A 12,943-nucleotide genomic window follows, 5' to 3' on the forward strand; every position below is an offset into this window, starting at 1 on the left:
TAGACATTGTATTCTCTGCTTTCAGCCAAGATCCCTTTGACATCATGCCCAAGTTCAAATGGAGGTTGAAGAAAAATTAAAACATGTTCATGAGAACCAAAATGCGACCTAGATTCTATCCCACCTGAATTTAAAAATCATCTGAAGAATAGGTTTGAGGCATTGAACATCAGTGATCGAGGGGCAGGTGAGCTGTGTTACAACACCAAGGTTATCAACCATAAAAAGAGAAAAAAATCATTATAACAACAGAGGAGAAAGAAAAAAAAAACAACAAAAAAACAAAGTGGACGTCAGAAAAGACCCTGAAAATTGCTTTAGAGCATCAAGAAATTAAAACCAAGGGAAGAGATGCTCAAGTGAAAGAGCCGAGTAGAAGATTAAAAAGGGCCGCTTAAGAAGACAAAGCCAAAAAAAGAAAAAGAAAGAAAAAAAAAAGAAGACAAAGCCAAGTATCATAACAGAATGTGCAGAGAGCTGCAATTGGAGAAGAAAAAGAAAACAATTCATTCAGCGTTTCTCAAGCTGAAAGAACTGAAAAACAAATCCAAGCCTCAAGTTGCAATACTGAGAGATGCTTATGGACACAATCTTGAATGAGCCAGGATGCATCAAAAGAAAATGGAAGGAATACACAGTCATTGTGCCAAACAAATAAGTCAGCACTGAAATATTTTGGGAAGTACCATATGAGCAAGAGACAATGATGCTGACAGAATAAGCTGAAGCTGCACTGAAGGCATTGGGAGAAAAATAAGGCCCTGACAATTGATGGGATGGATACTAATTGACATGTTTCAACCAACAGATGCTGCCCTGGGCGTGCTTACTAACCTATGCCAGAAAATTTGGAAGACAGCTGCCTGGGTGACTGGCTGGAACAGATTCATATTTGTTCTCATTCCCAAGAAAGATGATCCAACAGAATGTGGAAATTATAGAATAGTATCAATATCATTGTTGGTGTTGTTAAGTATTGTCGAGTTGCAGGCGACTCATAGTGACCCTAGAAGAAGAGTCCTCAACTCTTTTGTGTCATTCATCCTTTCTCCAGGTTCATATCACAGGCAAAGAAAATACTGGTGAAGACCATCCACAAAGGGCTAGAACAGTAAATTGAGAGAGAACTGCCAGAAAGTCAAGCTGCATTTAGAATAAACCACAGCACCAGCGATATCATTGCTGATGTTAGATGGATCCTCACTGAAAGCAGAGAATACTAGAAGGATGTCAACTGAAAGTATTATAAATATATGCAAATTTGACTTATGAAAAGTGTCTTTTTTAACTATATGGACATTTGTAGAAAAGTGGATATATTTCTAAGAAGAAATTTAAGAAAATACTGCACAAAAATTTTACAGATAGCGATTTGGTGTCATTCCCTCTAACAGAGTCTTCTATTTCAAACATATCCCATTTTTTTATTGTTGTGTACCATCGAATCAGAATCATTCCATAGCTGACTCTCCGGGTGGGTTTTCAGAGGCAGTTAATCACACAGGAGGAGATTGCCCATTTTTCTCTCATGGAGCAGCTGGTAGTCTTGAAGCTCAAGACTTGGGGATTGCAGCACAACTTCTTGCCACTAGGCCACCAGAACTCCCTAAACATAACCCATATATCCCCTAACGATGCCACAGACAAGAGGTCAGAGTCCTGAGTGGAACAAATGGTTAAGAGATACTAACTGAAAGGTTGGTGATTCAAAGCCACGCCAAAGCACCTTGGAAGAAAGGCCAGGAGACGGTGATAACCCTGTTCTACTCATAGTTCTGCTCTGACACACATGAAGCAGTTGTAAGTTGGCATCAACTTGGTAACTGGTTCAGAGATCAGAGAAAAGGAAGTTGAAACTTGATACAGTAAAATTCTCCTGCTGGCCTTGCAGAAGAAATCTGTCATCTTGTGGAGAGGCATCACGTGAATGGCAGGCAGTATCTGGAAGCTAAGAATTTTCCCAGTTGACAGCAAGCAAGAACACAAAGACAGCTGATAGGAAATGAAGTCTGCAAAAAGAACACTACAGTGATGATGATATACTAAGTCCAGCTTTGTTATACCCAAATGAAAACCCTTTTGACCCAAAAGGTTAAACACTTGGCTACTCTCCAAAAGTTTGGTGGTTTGAACCAAACAACTGCTTCACTGGAGAAAAGACATGATGATCCATCCATAAAGGTTGTAAGCTAGGAAATGCTGTAGGGGGCGGTTCAATTCTGTCCATCAGAGTTACTGGACATTATACAACAACAACTACACACCCTGTGGTGACTTTTGGCTTCCATGTGTTTTACCCCTTCCGTGTGGAAAACCTGAATTCAGTTTCCAACCCATAAAACCTGAAGAGCAGTCATCTGTCTGTCAGTGGAGGCTTGAGTGCTGTTGAATTGATTCCAGCAAAGCTTCCAAACTAAGTCACAAGGAAGAAAGGCCTGACAATCTACTTCTGAAAAAAAAAATCAGCCAAAGAAAACGCTATGATACCACTGATGATGTCACTGTGCATGAGTCAAGGGCTGTTATAATATGCCCAGACTTCTGACTTACAGCACTTTGAGATAGTAATGGGTGTTTTTTAGTCATTAGGCCTATGACCACCCAGTAATTTATTCTTCTACATAATAAAAACAACAGCTTTCCTGAATGAGTATTTGGATATGGTCCAGGGTTTTTTATATTAAGAACAGAACTGTCATTTGTATTTTACCTGCTTCATAATAATCTTACTCAGAACCATAATCAACACCCTTGGTACCCGCAGACATATTGCCTTGGATAATATGTCAGGAATCTGTCCAAAGTACTGAGGAGCACTGATGTTAGTTTGAAGACTAAGATGTATCTGATTCAGGTCATGATCTTTTTAATGACTTGCTATGCACTTGAGAGCTAGACAATGAATAAGGATGACAGAAGAATTGATGTCTTTGAGTTGTAGTGTTTGAGAAGAGCACTGAATAGCCCATTAACTGCCAAATGAACAAAATTTGTGCTAGAAAAAGTGCAGCCAGAATGCTTCTTGGAGGCAAGGATGATGAAGTTTCATGTCACACACTTTGGGCATGTTTTTAGGAGAGGCTATTTGCTCTGGTGGCCTCATGGCAAGAAGCTGTGCTGCAATCCCAGAGGCTCGAGGTTTGAATTCATCAGCTGCTTAGCTGGAGAAGGATGGACAATCTCCTCCTGTGTAATTAACTGCCTCTGAAAACCCTTTTGGAGGGTCAGCTATGGGTCAGTTGTCACAGATGGTACAAAACAACATTCCTTGGAAAGGAACCTCATATTTAGAAATGTAAAGTGTCTTGAACATGACGAAATGTTCAAAATCCCTAGCTCTAAGAGAGAAACAAATCAAAACAACTATGAGATATCATCTCACCCCAGTCAGAATAGCAAAATTTAACAGAACAGCAAGCAACAAATGCTGGTGAGGTTGTGGAGAAACTGGAACCCTTATTCACTGTTGGTGGAAGTGTAAAATGGTGCAACCACTGTGGAAGAAAGTATGGCGCTTTCTCAAAAAGTTGCAAATGGAGATACCATTTGACTCAGCAATTCCACTACTGGGAATATTCCCCAATGAGACCATAACTGCCACCCAAGCAGATATATGTACACCCATGTTTATTGTGACTTTGTTCACAATAGCAAGGAGTTGGAAACAACCTAAGTGTCCATCAACAAGTGAATAAATAGAGAAGCTCTGGTATATTCACACAATGGAATACTACACTGCATTGAAAAACAAGAAACTCATGCAATATTATTCAAAATGGGTGACCCTAGAGGACTTTATGCTGAGTGAAATATCTCAGTCACAAGAGGACAAATACTACATAGTGCCACTGAGGTAAAACAGGACTGACATCAGGGTTGGGGAGAGACTGAGAAACATGGGATAAATTATGTATACTGCATTGGAACAGATGAGGGAGAGAACTCTTTTAAAGGGGTATATGATTAGGTATTTTTGTCATGACAGGAGTCCAGAACGAAGGCTGCATAGTGGAGTGGACCTGGGGGGAGGGATTGTCTAACAACGAAAGAAATTATCTTTTACTTTTCAAAAGAAAAGAGTGAACAGGGGAGGAGAGGTGGGCAGGGAAAAAAATGCAACAATGAATGAATGGAAATCCAAAGTTTCTATAAAATTTCATTAAAATTAATATTAATTAAAAAAAGAAAAGATAAAAAGAAATGTAAAGGGTCAGCAAAAGAGAGGAAGACTTTTAAGGAGATGGACTGACAAAATGACTACAGCTCGTGTGTCAGAGAGGATGAGGATAGTATAGGAGAGGGTTCAGATCTGGTGTTCATAGTTGAGTTGTTCTCAGCTTGACAGCACCTAACAACGACATATGTGCAAGAATTTCTTTCAGGGTTCAGATCTGCTATTCATAGAGTTGCTAATCATACTCAACGACATCTAAAAACAACAATGTATGTGCAAGAATTTCTTCCAGTATGTTTCAGTGAGTAAAATTGTTGGATCATGTGAATATTTAATTGTATAGGAAAATGTCAAACTTTTCCCCTCATTCCTTGTACCAATTTATACTCCTATCAGCAAATACAAAACTTTATTTCTCTTACCTTCTAATTTATGTAATTACACTATGGTCAGAGGGCCTTGTCTGTATGTTACTTATACTTCAAAATTATGATTAGTATGGTTAAAATGAAGAGGTTAAGATTTGTATATGATTGTACTGTTGTTGCTGCGTGCCTTTGAGTCAGAGCCGACCCATAGCTGACCTTCCAGCAGATTTTCAGAGGCAGTAAATCACATAGGAGGAGAATGCTCATGGTTCTCCTGCAGAGCAGTTGGTGGATTTGAACCATATACCTTTGGGATTGCAGTGCAGCTTCTTACCACTAGGCCACCAGGGCTCCCCACCCTGCATATGATTAGTATATAGTAAAATTTTACAGATGTTTCATGTGTGCTTTAAAACTTTACTCTTTAATCTTTGGACACATTTGTAACTACTTGTATGAGTTATAGGTTGTAATTGTACATCTGCCCCAAATGTGTTGAAACCCTAATTCCTATGCCTAATCTCATTTTGTTGTTGTTATGTGCTATCAAGTAGGAACAGACTCATAGCCGACTCTACAGTGACTTTTCAGATGCAGCAAATCACACAAGAGGAGATTGTCATCCCAGTGGATACAAACCAACTGCTTTCAGGTTGGCAGTGTGATGACTCCTTAGCATTAGTGCTACCCAATCTCATTAGGATCAGGATTTTCTTTGTTATGCTAATGAGCCCATATCAGCGTAGCTTGTGCTTTAAACCCAGTGATTTTTGCGACACAGAAGATTATATTTGGGGGTGGGGAAAGTATCACACTTGGAGAGAAACAAGCACAGATGGGGGAGAGATATAGGCCAAAGAATCAAAGACAAGCCAAGAGAAGACTCTGTCTACCCAGAAAACACACACATCCCACTTTCTGAATTTGGACTTCTGTTCTTGAAAACCACCCACTTGCAGTATTTCTGTTACAACAGCATTAGGAAGTTAAGACAATAGGGAAACTTAAAATAGTTTACATTTTTCAGCTTTTCTGTTTACTTGACCCATCCTTGAGAGTGGTATATAGGGATCTCTCATTATGAAGGTGGATTTATTAATTTTTTCCATGTATTTTAGGGCTTTGTGTTTATTATTTGTTCTGCTAAGATTAATAACAGACTATAAGAAGTCTTGGGTCAATATAGTTTCAAACGTTAAATTAGCTATGTAAGTTCATATTTTTAATAATAACAACTCCATCTGTGACTCAGTTTCCCAACTCCTCCATGGCCTTTGGGCTTGGTGATTTGCTAGAATGTTCTCCAGAGACTTAGATCTATCAGAGGAATGACTCATGTAACTGTAGAGATGCACGCTGTTTTTTTGCAGAAACTGTTGAGCAGTGGGCCCGGCTGGGTGCTGCTGGATGCTTAGTTCACTATATAGAATTTCTCAGCCCAGACAATTTATCCTCCAGCAGGTTTGGACTAAGTTAACACAGTCATACCACCACCCCTGTGTTGCTGTTTTCACACACCCACAGTGTGAAAAGAACTCTCTTATATTGATCCCACAGCTGTTGATGATTTGCAAGACCAAGTGTCTGCAGTTAAGGTAGCTGGAGATCATTCCCCCAGCAAAGGCTAGGAAAGCCAATTATCAAGGTCTCTGACACCAAAGACTTCTTATTATTTCTTGAAATAAAGAATTCATTTTCTTTAATAGCACTAATTTCCTAAAAATGTGTTATGTATTTAATTTATTTTATATATTGATCAGATATGCATGCTTATTTGTCACAGTTGCTCTGGATTACTTCTCATAGTGTAATTCCAAACAATGTGCTGGTTTAAGCTTTAAACTCTATATGATTTTACTAGACTAGTGATTAATAGGGCAAGGTTCAGCTCTGTTGTTCATAGGGTTACTATGAGCTGTTCTTAACTCGACGGGCACCTATGTACACACACACACACACACACACACACACACCCTCAAAAAGCCTTATACAAAACTCATGAGTAGAACCAACTCACAACTGACCCTATTGGGTTTCCAAAGCTATAAATCACATGAAAGGAGATTGCTCATCTTTCTCCCAAGGAGCTGCTGGTGGATTTGAACTGCCAGAGAATCACGGCTTTGGGTTAGTAGTGCACCTGCCTATTTATTGACTACCCACCAGCGCTTCATGTATATATCAGAAATGGTATCTATTTAGCTTCTTAATAAAAAGTTGGCAATTTGATTCCACCCTACAGTGCTGTGCAAGAAAGGGCTGATGATCTGCTTATGTAAAAATGACAACAAAGAAAACCGCAGGGAGCAATCCACCTTGTAACAAGAATACTCACTGTCTGTTAAGGAGACCTGGAGGCATTGATCAGGATGCTAAAAGTTTGAATCCATCAGCTGTTCTACCAGGAAATAAGCAGTCTGTTCCGCAAAGACTTACAGCTTCAGAAGCCCGATGGAAGCTGGTTGTGAGTCAGAATCAACTTAACTGGCTGTGGGTTTGACCTTTGGTTTAGCTGTCTTTGGGTTAGTATTGCTATTGAGTTGTTGTTCCATTGAATTGGAAACAACTCATAGCTGCCCCTCCAGGTAGTCTTCAGAGGCTATAAATTGCAAGGGAAAAGATTACCCATCATTAGTACTACCTGATATGTCCTTCCCCAAACATTTAATTTCAAGTCTCTTTAGGTTTCCCTAGATCCATTCTGCTAACAACTGTGTCCTTTACTTTAATAACTACATTTTTAAATAGTTTATGCTTGGTTCTTTGTATGTGTTCTTCTTATTATTTAAGGTTGCTATTTTCTTCCCTTATTTCTTTGTTTATTAAGCCTGTTTAAAAATCTTTCAGCTATTCTGACATTACTGCTCCCGATATCATTGTTATGTGCCATTGAGTCATCTACGACTCATAGTAACCCTATGAACAATGGCTCTGAACCTTGTCCTATCCTGAGCCCAACCTCACTGTCTTCGACATACCTGTCACCACAACTACAGTCACTGTGGCAATCCATCTCATCCAGGGTCTTCCTCTCCAATGCTGATCCTCCACCCTTCTAAGAATGATGTCCTTCTCCAAGGACTGACCCCTCCTGACAACACGTCCAAAGTTTGTGAGGTGCCGTTTTACCCTCATTGCTTACAAGGAGCAGCCTGTTTTCACTTTCTTCAGGACAGATCTGTTTGTTCTCTTGGCAATCCATGTTTAATCCTCTTCTCCATCACCACAAACTCAAAGGCATCACTTCTTCTTCTGTTATCCTTTGTCATTGTTCAGTTCTCAGATGCAAAGCAAGCAACTGAGAAGATCTCTGGCTTGGATCAAGGCACACCTTAGTCTTGAAACAGACATTGCTGCTCTTTCATACTCTGGAGAGGTTCTCATCAACAGATTTTCCCAATGCAGCTAGTCTTTTGATTTCCTTACTGCTGGTGCCAAGGGTGTTGATTGTGAATTTGAGTGCGCAGCTGCCTGCCAGTTCAACTCTTTGCAGTCAGAATTGACTCACAGATGATTCGTTATTGATTTTTCAAGTCTACAAATAGTATGGGAAAAGATTGCCTATCTTTTCCTCCTGAGCAGCTGGTAGGTTCAAAACCCCAGAGAGGAAGGAGACCTTTTGATTAGCAGTGCTACTCCCTGTGGTCTATGCTACCAGAGCTCCTCTGAGCACAGGACTTCTGAAATGTCTGGAGAGACTTACTCCTGGGGACACTGGGGCCAGTGGTCGGAGTCAAGCTGGGTTTTGAGCAGCACTGTTTGTCGTTGGTGGCACAGGCAGGGGAGGAGTTAGAGCAGAAGCCTGCAATGCCTTTGGCTCTTTTCACAGTCAGTCTACTGAGTCCTGCTCTTGGTTCAAGTCGCATATAATTTCACAACAGCCCCTACCCCCACATGCCCCAGGAGTCTTTAAAAAAATAATAATATACATTCTCCCTCTATAATTTCTCCTGGTTTTATCTTGGGAGAGTCAGCAGCTTTACTACCTCAGCATGTTAGATGAAGCAAGAACCTGAATCGGTTTGATGGCTGCTTAATGATTGCCCACGTGTGGGCACTGAACAGGGTTCACAAAACCTACAGTGAGCAGGCTAGCCCAATTCCTGTTCCCACCAAGAAGCTTACAGAGCAGGGAGGACAGATATTAAAGAAACATTTTTACAGATAAACAACTCATGGCAACCAACGTTGCTCAATACTAGAAAGCAGACTAGGAGCTATGAGGAACTATAGATAGGGAGAACTCAAAGCTGGAAGTCAGGGAACATTCCCTGGAGGACATAGCATTTGAACAGACACTGGAGACGTGTTGGGCTTTAGTCAGGTGAAGGTGGAGGTGAAAATTTACAGAGCAAGTTAGTTTTCCATTCAATACTTCATACACATTTTGTTTCATAATATTAGTTGTAATTCTCTCACGTAACACAACACTCTTCTAACTCCCCATGTTCCCTGTATTAACATCCATGCACCTTTCTTGTGCTCCTTTGCCCTCTGAGCTTTGGTTTTGGCAACTGCTACCCTTTTGTTCTCATGTAGTTGATTACTCTCAAAAGTACATTCCTCACGACTGACCTTGTCCACTTTATAGGCCTGTCTACTGTTTGGCTGGAAGGTGATCTCTAGGAGTATGACAAGATCTACATTTGAAAGGAGTTTCAAGTCTTGAGACTTCCTTCAGTCTCTGTTAGACTAATAGACTTGGTTTTTTTATTAATTTGAAATTTTGCTCTGTATTTTTCCCAGGACTTCTGTAGTCCTAATCAGATTGGTCATTAGTGGTGGTGGGTTACCATCTTGTTCCTCTGATCTCTGGCTAGTGGAAGCTGTGGTTCACATGGTTCATAAATCTTTTGGACTATTCCCTTGAGTTTTTTTGTTTTTTCACTCTTTACTCCATGTGAGAAGAGATTAATAGCTGTATCACTGATGGCTGCTCTCCAACTTTTAAGTCTCTAGGCCATAATTAGCATAAGAGAATGTAGATCACAACAGTCTTTACGAACTAAATTATTCTAGTTGGCCTAGATCTCCCTTGAGATTGTGTCTTAAGTTTCCAAGTTCAGTGACTTAGTCTTACATCCTTTAATATCTTAACTGCTACTAACATGGGTATTGATTGTGGATCCAAATAAAAGGAAATCCTTGACAATTTCAGTCATTTTTTTATGTTTATCATGATGTTGCCCATTGGTCCAGTGGTGAGGACTTCTGTTTCCTTGATATTGAAATGAACCCCATATTGAAGACCATGTTGTCCTTCTTCAGTAAGTGCTTCAAGTCTCCTTCACTTTCTGCAAGCAAGGTTGTGTCATATACATAACCCAGGTTGCTGATGAGTTGTCCTTCAATCCTGATACTAAATTTAATAGATAAGGAGAAAAAAATAATGACCCTGATGCACAGGTTTCTTGATTTTTACACCATGTACTGTCTTCTTGTTCTGTTTGGATAGCTGCTCTTTTGTCTAAGGTTTCACATGAGTACAATTAAGTATTCTGGGATTTCAATTCTTCTCAGCGTTATCAATCATTTATTATGATTCACACTGTCAAATGCCTTTGGATAATCAGTAAAAACAAATAAATATCTGTATGATAGGCTTAGTTTCTGTTAACATCCATCAAAGGTCAATACAATGTATTGCACTGGGGAAATCTGCTGTCAAGGACCTCTCCAAAGTACTAAACAGCAATAATGTCAGTTTAAAGACTAAGCTGTACCTGATCCAAGCCATGGTATTTTCAATTGTTTTCTATGCACTGGAAAGTTGGATAATGAAAAATAAACAATGAAGAAGAATTGATGCCTTTGAACTGTAGTGTTGGAGAATAGTACTGAATATGTTGTTGTTAAGTGCCATCGAGTCACAGGCGACTCATAGCAACCCTGTGAACGAAAGCCCTGGACACCTGTATAACTTTCATCCTTTCTCCAGGTTCATATTGTTTCCAGAGGCAAGCTATTATGGAAGTGGATGCCACTCCTGCTTCCAAAGTACTGAATATACTCTTAAAATACCAAAAGAACAAACAAATCTATCATGGAGAATATGCAACCAGAGTGCTCCTTAGAGGTAAGGTAACATGGTCTCATATACTTTGGGCATGTTGTCAGGAAGGATCAGTCCTTAGAAAAAGACATCATTCTGGGAAAAGTAGAAGATCAGAGAGAGAAAGATCTTTAACAAGATGAATCAACACAGTGACTGTAACAATGGACTTTGGCACATGGGAGATCATGAGAATGATGCAGGATGGGGCAAGATTCAGATCTATGCATAGTTTCTCTCTGAGTCCTAGTTAACTTAGCTTAACAAAAATATATCTTCTATTTCCTGAAAAGGTTTGATGTTGATAAATTCGAGTTTTTTAACACGGGTTTGCTGTAGTATTTATGAATGCCAAACTTAGATTATGTGCCTCCCAATCTAAAACTTGTTCCACAAAAATATGTAAGTATTCTTCCTATTTAAAAAAACCCTAAAACTTACAGTTGAAATAACAAAATTTTATTATAGGCTTAAGTGAGCTTAAAATACAAATTCAGATAAGTAAAAATTAATGGAGGAACATTCTGAAATCCACCTAGAAATATTTGGCAAAGTAACTGGCCTGGCGTTACTGGTGTTCATCCCTAATAGAGGGAGGAGGTGCTGAAGACTCACAACAAACACCAAGTCACTTACTTCAAATTAAACAAAATTCAGTAAGGAATACACAACAGAACTATTTCAACAATTAGTCAACAGTTTCAATACTTGGAAAACAAGTTGTAAGCTTAGAACAAGTATCTCAACAGGAAACATATTCAACATGTTTATAAGTCTTTGAAGGTGAAGAAACATCATTTGCAGATGTGCACAAGTATACCACTTTCTAGAACTGGGGAAACAATCATAAAATACGCAGAGAATAAATTCAAACTACTCAACTTTCTGTCATTCTCTGGAGTATTAAACCCAGGCAACCCCTGGCCACTTAAAGGGTGTTTTTTCTTCTTTGTTCTCAATGTTAATACTTGCTCCTTGGGATGCCAACAGTTTTACTTCCTCTGTTCTCTTCTTATCACAGGCTAAATGTAGAGGAGTGTTACCCTCAGGGTCTTGGATATTTGCTTTGTAGTGCAGAAGCATATGAATCATCTTCAAGTTACTCTTGGCTGTTGCCCAGAACATTGCTGTACTCTCAAAACGATCCTTAGCGTCTGGATTAGTCCCACCTTTTAGTAACATGACAGCAATCTCATGCCTGTTCTTGGAAGCTGCATAGCTCCGAGGATTACAGCTATCTTGACTGACAGCATTTACTTGAGCACCTTTTCCCAGAAGGGCTTTTACAATCTCGTCTCAGCCAGCAGAAGCAGCAAGCAGCCTGCATCATCTTTATCATTCACTAACATTCCCAGTTGAAACAAGAGTTCACCTATTTCTCCATATTCTGTGGATCATTCCCAATGCAATGCAGTTCTATTGTTCTGATTGGCTCGATTAGGTAGAGATTTATCGACCAGGATGATTTTGTTCAACATCTTCAGCTTCCAATTGCAGGTCTTGTTGCATACCATTAGGTGTGATACCCTTCCCTCCATTTCACTTTTTTAATGCTCTCTGAGAGGCTAGACCAGGCTGATCAATTCTTTTTCTTGTAGTGACTGTGTATTCCTTCCATCTCCTTTCATTGTTTCCTGCATCATTAAATATTTTGCCCAATAATTAACTCTTCAGCATTTCAACTCAAGGCTTTATGTTGTTCTTCAGTTCTTTAAGTTTGAGAATGCTGGGCATGTCCTTTCTTTTGATTTTCAAATTCCAAACCTTTACATATTTCATGAAAATTTTGCTTTGTCTTCACAAACTTTCCTTTCAAATCTGTTTATCTCTCTTGCTCATTTTAGTGCAAGTTTCACAAAACCATTTCAGGAAGTAACAATTGATTAAGAAACAATGGTAAAGAAAGAAGAAGTTCAACCTACATTGAAGACATTGCAAACAAAACAAAACAAAACAAAACAAAACAAAACAAAACAAAACAAAAGGTGGTCCCAGGAATGGATGGAATATCAATTGAGGTGGTTTAAGAGACAGCTCTGGTTCTGGTTGTGGTCACTAGCACATCCCAAGAAATTTGGAAGACAGCTACCCGACCAACTGTCTGTAAGAGATCCATATTTACTCTCATTGGAAATTATTGAGTAGTATTATTAATATAATATGCAAAGAAAATCTTGGTGATTGTTAAAAAATGGCTAAACCAGTACATCTAAAGGGAGCTGCCAGAAATTCAAGATGCATTCAGGAGAGGCCAAATGTACTAGGGATATCATTGTTTTAAGCAAAGAGTGCCAGAATGATGTTTACTTGTGTTTCACTGACTATGCAAAGACATTTGACTGTGTAGAT

General features: G+C 39.3%; 1 pseudogene; it reads right to left on the reverse strand.

The window, feature by feature from the left end:
- Positions 1-11,471: 11,471 nt before the first annotated feature.
- LOC102850977 lies at positions 11,472-12,132 on the reverse strand (annotated as a pseudogene).
- Between the last annotated feature and the right edge of the window lie 811 nt (positions 12,133-12,943).

The sequence above is a fragment of the Elephantulus edwardii genome, unplaced genomic scaffold, assembly GCF_000299155.1.
Source record: "Elephantulus edwardii isolate Elephantulus edwardi_28Jun2011 unplaced genomic scaffold, EleEdw1.0 scaffold00051, whole genome shotgun sequence".
NCBI lineage: Eukaryota > Metazoa > Chordata > Mammalia > Macroscelidea > Macroscelididae > Elephantulus > Elephantulus edwardii.